Source organism: Macadamia integrifolia, chromosome 4, assembly GCF_013358625.1.
Source record: "Macadamia integrifolia cultivar HAES 741 chromosome 4, SCU_Mint_v3, whole genome shotgun sequence".
NCBI classification, from domain to species: Eukaryota; Viridiplantae; Streptophyta; class Magnoliopsida; order Proteales; family Proteaceae; genus Macadamia; species Macadamia integrifolia.
This window is the reverse complement of record NC_056560.1, coordinates 9,167,948-9,178,621: the sequence shown is the minus strand read 5'-3', so window position 1 is coordinate 9,178,621 and position 10,674 is coordinate 9,167,948.

Genomic DNA, 10,674 nt, shown 5'->3' with positions numbered 1-10,674 from the left:
TTTTTTTTTTTTTTTTTTTTTTTTTTTTAATTAAGGCTATGTTTGGTAATCATTCATAAAAACGTTTCTGATGTTTTTCCATTCTACCAGAACAAAAAACAGAATAAAACGTTTGGTGTTTTCTTTTTTTTTTTTTTTTTGTTAACGAAAAGGGAAAAAAGAATAAGCAAGAAACACAAAATGATGGAATGATGAAACCTTGTTCTGTCATTTCAGTTTTTACTTCTAATACCAAAAAAAAAAAAAAAAAAGGGTGAACAACTAGGGTAATAGTTCGTTCACCAAACACCATTTTTTCCCCCTAAAATGATATGTTAACACATAAACTAAAAATTATATTTTTGACACAAAACATTATTTATAAAACTGAATGACTACCAAACGCAAACTAAGTTTTATTTCATCTGCCTCACTATTCGATAGGTGACCCTGGGATTGGATTCATGTGTCAACATTAAATCTCACTCTCACTATATATGATAAAAATATATTTTCACATTATAAAGGTTAAATCTTATTTTCACAATGCATGAAGAATAATCGAGATCCTTTGTAATTCATATGGCTTATTAAATTTTCTACAAAGAGAGAGATAAACATACCACCTATGTGCAATAAATTCGAAAGCAACACTAATAAAAACATGGGACAAAGCATCATACAAGAATAGAGATGGTCACTTCAAAGAGGAAAGAAAGAATGACAAAAAGGTACTAACTTATAGTACATTAACGGTGTGGAATTGTAAATCCATATTCTTTGGTGTGGTTGAAACGAATTTCCTTGTCATAAACATAAATAGCCATTAAATAAAAAATGTAAAAAAATACTCTATTATCCAAATTAATTAATAAAATCAACAGTATTATAATTCTATTAGTAGTAATAGAATAACAGTGTCAAGTCACTCAACTTGTCAATGTGACAGATAGGGTTAAAGTATAAACTATTGTGCGGTCTTGTCAGATACAACCTTGACCCAGTCAGGGTCCATCGTTGGAGCCTTTGGGCCATCAATCTCGGATCGTCCGTGTCGACCGATTTGAATTGATATCCACAGAGACTGACCTGATTTGAAAATGTGCCCTTAAACCAATTGGTCCAATTCTAATCTAAATAAGCTGATGCACCGATTCGATTCCCGATTCTTAAAACAATGCCCGTGTGGCCTCGTCCCCTTGCAATTTGATAAGCCCCATGTGCGTTTCATAAGACAGGATGGGTCTAGATTGATTGGTTCTAGTTTTGGCTAAACTCCAATCTGGCCCTGTTGTCATAATAGAAAAAAATATTAATTTAAAAAAAAAGAAAAAAAATTCTCTAAATAATATTTTGATGAATTGCATTTAATTTTGGGATGAACGAATATTACTGAATTCTTATTGGGATATTTTTTTTTTTTTAAACTTAATGGTGAAAAAATCTCTACAATGCTAAAATAGATTTCCTTCTTCAATCCTCTCAAATGATGAGTCATGGTAAGAATGTTAATTGGTTCGATCTTAGTTCCATTCCTGGTATGAAAGCTAGAAATCGAAACATTGATAAGCTATTAACCATGATTAAATTATTACAAATCAAAACCAATTAATAAGCTATAATGATTAAATTGTTCCAATTAAACATTTTTATCGGTATCATTTTTTATCTTGTTGATGATTTAAATTACAAAATTTGGGCCCATTTGAGAAGATTTATTTAATGTTGAGATTGAACCATGATATTTTAGCTAAAATTGTAACTTAAGAAACAAAAACAAATTAAATTATTTTATATTAATCTATTAAAAAAAAAAAACATATATAGGAATATAGGATACCAAGACTAATAGGATTTTAGTCGATTTATATTTATAATCAATAAGTAAAACGTTTCTAACAATTTGATCCGATTTCAATTTGTTATTGTCTTTCACCAGATAAAATATAGTAAATGAATCTATCTCTCATCTTTTTTTTGGTACAATTTCCCACTTGTAGTGTAATAAACCTATGCCATATTAAATTTTTACCTGAAAGAATATTTCTATACATATGATTGGAAAAGGTGGAGTTATTAAAGTAAATTTTATATTAAAGATGGGATATTTAACAAAGGGAGTTTGTCTTTAATTAAAATAAGCAACAATGCTTTGATATGCTAAAATGTAGAGACCCAACTCACCAAAGCCCTAGGGTATTTTTGTCGCTTTGGGAAAACTGAATATTCTTATTCTCTATAGTCCAGCCTATGTTATAAATTCCCCAAAAGTGTTTAAGAATTAAGGTGGGGGGTGCCTCAGTTAACCAACTATATATATATATATATATATATATATTATACATTTTAATGCCCATCAAATGTGCTCTCGAGACAAGTGCCTCAACCCACGGGGTATTTTGGTCGCTTTGGAAAGATGAAAGCCCCCCTCATAAAATATCATTTTTTTATTAATAAAAACTCTCATAAATTTCCTAAAAGTTGAAAGATCACTAACCCATCCCTTTCCTTCTTTCTTACCGACCGAAGAAATGGATCGGTCTTTGGTTGGCATGGTCGCTTTCGTGACGATCTCCTACCAAACTAAACCAAATCCAACTGCTAAATATATTTAATTTCCACTATATATTTTTGGGAGAAAAGTTTTTGGATTCTTGGACTACAACCCCATATCACTCATATTGAATAAATTCTACTTTCTACTGCGATTAAAAAAAAAAAAGAATCTATCGTCTATTAACTTAATCATCAATTTTTTTTTCTTATTATTTTGCCCCTTAAAATTGGCAAACCAATGAAACCTTTTTTGTTTTTTGGGGATCTTAATTATTAATCGATCACATAATTGTATGCATAGGGGTAATTTATTGAAGGAATTGAATTCCCTATCCATGTCTTCCTATGTTTATCTCTTTCCTCCCACAACAGAGTGTAACATGAGGGAAGAGGAACATTGTCTATAGGAAGGCACTGAGGGACATTGTCTATGGGCAGGCATTAACATTATTATTATTATTATTATTTTTTACTTCGGGATATAAATTAATCGATACTGATATAGATTGGATTGGTATCAATTGTGATTGAACAGATTTTTATTTTATTATTTTTTTTTCCATTTTATCCTTATACCTTACTACTAGTGGATTGGATCGATCTTGATTGATATCAAATCGGGCAATCTTGACCTATTTGATTTCTAAAACCATAGGTACTAGAGTATAATACGCAGTTGGTCAATATTCTTTCTTTCTTTATTGAATAAAGCTTTAAAATGTAACTAATCCAAGCCATTCCTTATCAACTATTGTAATTATTATATCATACTTTTGTCGCGGCAAAACTAAGGAATCTATCATGATATTCCTTTCTAAATGGGTTTTTGGATAAAACTTTTTATTTTTGTGCCGCGTTTAAATTTAATGGTGCATTTCACAAAATAAAGAATCCATAGAAGGATTTGTCTAAAGTTTTAAAATACAAATGCCCGACCTAACCCACCAACCCTCTTCTTTTACCCTGGATAGAAACAAGTAGGATAATACACTAGCGGAGTTATTCCATAGAATTAAAAAAAAGAAAAAAAGAAAAAAAAAAGTTATTCCATAAAATAGAGGATAAAAAGTAAATAAAGTTTCATCTGTCACATGATTGGAGGGTCGAGTGGCATAAAGCTGGTAAGGTAATCATTTAAAAACGCCCAACGCCAAAGTCTTGAAATTTTTCACAGATGGGGTTTGCAAAAGGTGAAAGAAAGGTTACAATCTTTCAATCATGGTGATGTGTTCACAAAAGATAAGATAGTAAAGAAAAGATTTGACATGAAAAATGTTGAAAAATGAAGTTCCCTCCAAGAAAGCAAACAATCAATCAAGGAGAACCACTCCTTCACTCTTTTCCTCTTTCAAATTCAAAGGTGGGCCCAAACCCTAAAAAGGTTAGGCATTGGCCATTGGATTTTGGTTCAACGAATTCGAATCAGACAGGAAAGATGACATAATTGGGTTCCTTTCAGTTTTCAGAGTGAGTTGGAGGGGGGCTGGGACTATTTGGAAAGGTGGAGACCTTCCTCATCCCCTCATATAAGTGTTTGTGGGGGCCCATCAAAGAGCACATGGGCTAGTAGGGTCTTGGGCTCCCAGTTGTTCATTCTGGATCCTTCATTGTTCTCTCTCTCTTGCTATAAATTTTTAGATAATCATTAACCAACGGATCAACTTGGACGCCAGAAACAATGTGATGATGGCAATAATTGGAGAGGGATAAAAAATGATCATTATCGGGTATTTAGCCAGGCCTATGTTGGGGCATTTCATCATAAAAACTGAAAAGGTTTGGGTCCTTTGGGACCTGTTTGGTCGGTTGTGTCACTCCTAACTCCTAAAGTAAGCAACAATAATCTATCTACAAAGATAGTGTAGCAATCCAACCAGTTCCTGATCTGGTTTTATAACTCGAATAATGAATTTCATTAAAGGAGGAGATAGGGTTTCCTAATAAGTGTACACCAACGAGATATTGAAATCATGGTTTAAAGTATCAATATGTATGGTGTCGTATACACTGATACGTATAGATATTGGCCCTTATCGATATGATATATGAAATTAAAAAAAAAATTTGTATCGATATGTATCCTACGACACATATCGATACACCAACAATACACACGATATGATACAACATGCATTGATACATATCGATACTCTATGGATTAAAAATCGAGGTGAAATGTATATTCTGATATGTATCGTTACATATCGGTGTATATAGGTATATCTTTAACCACTGAAAGAATAAGAGATTTATTTGATGAGTTTCCATATGAGAAACCCATTTCTCATGAAGCTCTTGCCGTTGTAAAAAGGAATAATGTTATTTAAAGATCTGTCGTTTTCCAGCATTCTTAGCAGACTTGTATTCCTGAATAAGGAATCGTTTATTGATTTTAAATTTGGGTTCTTTTGTGATATGAAGCATATGTATTCCCAAAGGTGCTTGCATATCAGAAAGTGTTGGAGATGAGGACCCATTTTTAGTATCAATAGAAGCAACAGGTTGCTGATTAGCCTGAGAGGGTTCCCTAAGAGGAGGACCATAAACAAGTTGATTAACCTGTGTTGGTGTACAATTAGTACCCTGAAGATTGATTTTTCCATCAAACATCTCGCTCTGAGCTCGAGATGTTGAAGTACGAGCAAGTGCTTGATATGTAGAAAACTCCGAGGAGGAGGAAATCACATAAGAAGTAGATCTATGAGTATTATCGAGTCTATGGTCAAAAGTGATCTCAACATCACCAGATGGGAGTTGGGTGATGCAGGATGGAGTTGTCCTGAAAGGTGGCTGGGTTTGGGCGACAGAGGGTAGAGTCCAAGATTCTAAAAGGTTTACTTCCGACCATCAAATACACCATAGCACAAAAGTTTGAGATCAGCTAGAATTAGTCTGAAAAAATATTATTTGCCCTCGAGGATCAATAACCTTAGCATTATGAGCGACGATAGTCATTACTTTATAATAGATATGGTAAATCACAGCGAGATTTTGAGTTCCTTGAGCGATATGATATTCATAAGTTTTTAAAGAAATGACAGTACCATCAAGAATATTTGTATCTGTTAAGGACATAGTAAGATTAGGTCTACATTGAAAAAAAATTGGTCCTTTACAGAGACTGGTTTCAATGGTACCCATAAGAGATTCATTAAAATTAAACATTCAGGCATCACGAACAGCAGCAAATACAACACTATTTAACCTATAAGTGTTAAGGGTTTTAATGCCACTTGCACTAATCCAATGTGGATAAACTTAAATACATGTTCTCTATGCCTCTGAATTTGAGAACTTGTCAGAAGTTGGATTTGTTCTTGGTCAGAGAAGATAGTGTGGGTACTTTCACTAGTTTTTATGACATAGTCACTATGGAAAGCAAAAGTCTCTTTATGATAAACCTCATATTCAAGTATTCTAGGTATAGTATAGTTATTGATGACAGCTTCTAAGTTCCTGAAAATTACTTCTTCAGAATTATGGACTTGATCATAAGTCCTTACAGTAGAGTTTGTCACAGAGGAAGAAGATCTTCTCAAACTGGACATAAAGTAAAAAGTCATAATATCGAGTTTCGAGTCAATAAAGGTTTCAGTCAATATATCCTTCTGTCAATACCACCATTGTCAATATTATTTCGCCTTCAAACGTCTAACCACGGCAACACGACTGAGTACGACTTGGGTGTAGCTCAATACGACTTGGGTGAAGGTCAAGGGTGAAACACTACCAAAAGATGGTCTTTACGACTTTGACAAATTTCAACTTAGCTCTAATACCAAATATTGGCCTGATCGAGAGAGATAATGTTTATAAATATTAACCAGATCGAGAAATATAAGGTTTATGCTGCGAGAGAAGCTTGAAGGCAAAGAATTTGCTTCTTCTTAGTTTTGATTTAAGAAAAATTGGTAGTTTCTTCTTTTAAAGGTTAGCAAAATAAATTGGACCTTGAGAATAAAAAGACAAATAGAATTCAATATAAGCAGAACAAATATCTAATAGATTCTCTAGTATAGCAAGCTGATTTTTATTCTTTCTAATAGTAAGCATAATACATGAAAATGAAAGTTTAAAGAAAGAAAAACAAGACTTACATGGAGGGTTTTCAATTACAGAAATGCACACTTAAAACACAAACTCTTTTCTTACAAAATACACTCAAGATAACAAAACACACTAAAACTCTACTTCTCTAAGTACACAATACTAGAACTAAAAGATGTTAAAATTTTCTTCGTGCCTTCCCGAGGAGAGGGAGCTTCATTTTATAGATAGCGGACACCAAGAACTTCTTTATTTTGGTTGAAAGATGCATTGATGGACCTTGATGGAGTTGGCATCAAGTAGGCATCAAACCAACCGAATGTGACATTTGAACAGCTAAAGATAAGACATTCTTATCACATATTAGGTATACGTAATAAGATGTGAGGTAATTGTTAGAAGCTGATAAGCTTCAATCGAAAGTTATATTGTCGTGTAGTCCAGCTAGGTGACTGAAAATAAGCCACGAAAATATTCTCTGGCATTCCACGTGGGATGGCTTACTATTTTCCATAAGAGTCTTAGTTAGGTGAATTATTAAAGTGTCCACCCATGACATTCACTATAATGCGTTTATAGTGTTGCGTGATGCATACCAATACCTTAGTCTGACTCGAATGGCACTAGATGTGGATGCTTGACATCTGACAATAATCAGAATGGTGTGTCTGATTAACATAGCACTGGGTCAAAGTGCAGTGAGACCTTTTCCCCCCATTTTTATTTTTTAATTTTTAGTTGACCTAAAGTAAGAAGTCATAATATCGAGTTTCAAGTCAATAAAGGTTTCGGTCAATATATCCTTATGTTAATACCGCCTACTGTCAATACTATTTCCCCTTCAAACACCTAACCATAATAACACGACTGAGTACGACTTGAGTGTAGGTCAATACGACTTAGGTGAAGGTCTATATGACAAGGGTGAAATACTACCAAAAGATGGTCTTTACAACTTTGACAACTTTCAACTTACACCCAAGTTGTACTTAGCTGTATTGCCGTGGTTAAGCATTTGAAGGAGAAATAGTATTGACAGTAGGCGGTATTGACAGAAGGATATATTGATCGAAACCTTTATTGACTCAAAACTCGATATTATGGCTTATTACTTTAGGTTTAGTTTGAGAAGATCTTCTTCCTCCGAGGCAAGCTCTACTGGAAGGACTTATGATTAAGTTCATAATTTTAAATAAGTAGTTTTCATAAACTTAGAAGCTGCCATCAATAACTATACTATACCTAGAATATTTGAATCTGAAATTTATCATAAAGAGACTTTTGCTTTCCATAGTGACTATGTCATAAAAACTAGCGAAAGCACCCACACTTTCCTCTCTGACCAAGAACAAATCCAATTTCTGACAAGTTCTCAAATTTAGAGGCATAGAAAACTTGGATTTAAGTTTAAGTGGCATTAAAACCCTTAACACTTCTAGGGTTAAACAGTGTTGTATTTGCTGTTGTTCATGATGCCCAAATGCTTAATTTGAATGAATCTCTCATAGGTACCATTGAAACCAGTCTCTGTGAAGGATCAATTTATTTTCAGTGTAGACATAATCTTACTATGTCATTAACAAATACAAATATTCTTGATGGTACTGTCATTTCTTTAAAAACTTATGGACATCAATACGACATGATATGTACTGATACCATGTGTTATTGTCATATAATGGTCAAGATGGGTCATTTTTCAGAAACATGAATTTTTAAGGGGGTTTTGTTTTAAAGTTATTGTCAACCATTTTTCGCTCTTACTAAATGAAAATTAAGGTTGGGAATAAGGATTTTACATTTACGGGACAACTAAAAATCTTGGATTCTCAGTGTGAAACTCTCAATTTAGTATTTATGCATAATACTTCTAAAAAAAAAAAAAAAAAAATTATGCATAATACATGTTATATATATTTATTTATTTATTTTTATTTTTTTATATGCAAAAGTGTATAAAAAAGCGTTTCCTATCCATTAGTATGCGCATATTTAATGTAACCTAACGTATATTTGATATGATACAATACCTTCAAATACGGAGATTGACATCAATACTTTAATCCTTGATTGAAAAATCATATCATTCATATAGAGTCCACATGGAACCCATATAGTTGGGATAGAAAAAACAGAAAAGAAAAGTCAATGTAGACCACAGCTTATTTTGTGAGAAGGCATGAAAGAATCTGAACAAAGGCATTATAGCAATCTCTTTCCCTAACATTATGGATAGAGGTTTTCCACTCTCGTGTAAGACTGTCACACCAATTGATAGTCATGGTTCGGTTCCCTAAGCCCATTTCAATTTGATCAAAATGATGCATCTTTTAAATTTGTCATGGTTACCTGAATCCAATTTTTGTTTGAATAAGCCACTAATGAATATGGCCAAAATGGGAAAACATAGATCTGGTTATAATGTTTCAGTTTTTGGGCTAGTTTTAAAAACTGGAATAATGAATTCTAATATTTTTTTTTGGGGGTAAGAATAATGAATTCCATTTTAAATATAAAAAGAGTTAGACCCAAGACCTCAAGTCAGGATTTTTAATTACACAACCAAAAATTATCTGGGAGCACTCACACAAGGTACATGGTTCTATAGCCCCTTGCTCCGGTGGTTGGTGACATTTTCATGCTCGAAGCAAAAAATGATGCCAAATTATAGACTTGTAGGTTGAGTTTCTACACTAGCACAGATATAGACAATGTCAACCGTTCAATGATATAAAGTAGTCGGCTGCTTTGTCCTTGTCTATGGATTTCCTCCTTCCTGCTTGTCTCCCACCCCTTCTTCTCCCTCTGATCCCCATGATCTCTAGATCTATGTAGTACTTTCATGGTCTTGGAATATGTACACAAAAAAAAGAATAAGATAATGTTTCTTAAGGGGGAATGCAGTTCCTACACGTATTTAAAGATCAATGGGAGCCTACGAAGAAAGATATCCACATAAGTGTTATTTTTTATTTTATGGATGGGCTGATCATTTTGCACTCCATGTATCTAGCATAAAGTTTACACTCCTCCACAGAGAACATTTTCTTAAAATAAATAGTATTAAATCATTAATAACCTTTGTCATTAAGATGGTATATATAGCACATAACATCCAATTTCACAGGAAACACCATATGCACAGAGACCTGCTTTGTCTTTTTATTCAATAGGCCTTAACAAGTTTGTTCGAGATTGTGGTGCACACTCCGGTCCAGTACGAAGATGGACCTAATGCTTCAGAAACAAACCCTGTACAATCCCCCACCTCAACGCCCATCCTAGAAGACCCACATATTTTTCAAGGCCTGAGACTATATAATAGCAATCAAAGGGAGTTCAAATTTGATAGGGCTTGGGTTTTCTGTTATTCTGCCCAAATACCCAGAACCCAGAACCCAGGCCCAGGCCCAGAAATCTAATAGTTTTATAATTTGACAATGGATCTGATAATGGATCACATCTGAAAAGGGGATCTATTATATTAACCATTCAGATTTACGTAAACGATGCAGCTGCTATACACCAGATAGCACGGCTTCCTTCGTGAAGAGTTGGAAATCAAAAGGGTACACGAACAACTTAGTAGAACGACACGAGCAACGAGGGGCACTCTACAGGAGTGCGCATTCCATACGCGTATTTTAGAAACAGCCAGCTGTCGTCAAAGGCGAAATGCCAGCGTACTTTGCCAGCTCTGCCTTCGAACACGAACGGTCACAAATGGCAATGTTTTGATTTGGCGCCAAATCCACCGCTGATCTCTCCTCTTCTTCTTCTTCTTCTTCTTCTCTGGCTCTGATCAAACATTCTCTTGCTTCTCTACGTTTTTTCATCGAACCCTAAATTTTTCCACGCAATCTATATGTCAATTCCGATTCTCCAATCACTTCATTAGTACTTCGATCAATTCGTTGTTTCGTATCCACTGCTGCTATGGGAAGGATTAAAGTTCAGAACCCCATCGTCGAAATGGACGGTCTGTTTTCTTATTCCTCCTTTCTTCAATTTTCATTTCTTTTGTGTTGTATTTCGAATAGATTCAAATTTGTTTTTGTTTTTGTTTGTGCCTTTCACTCCTGGATTTAGGCG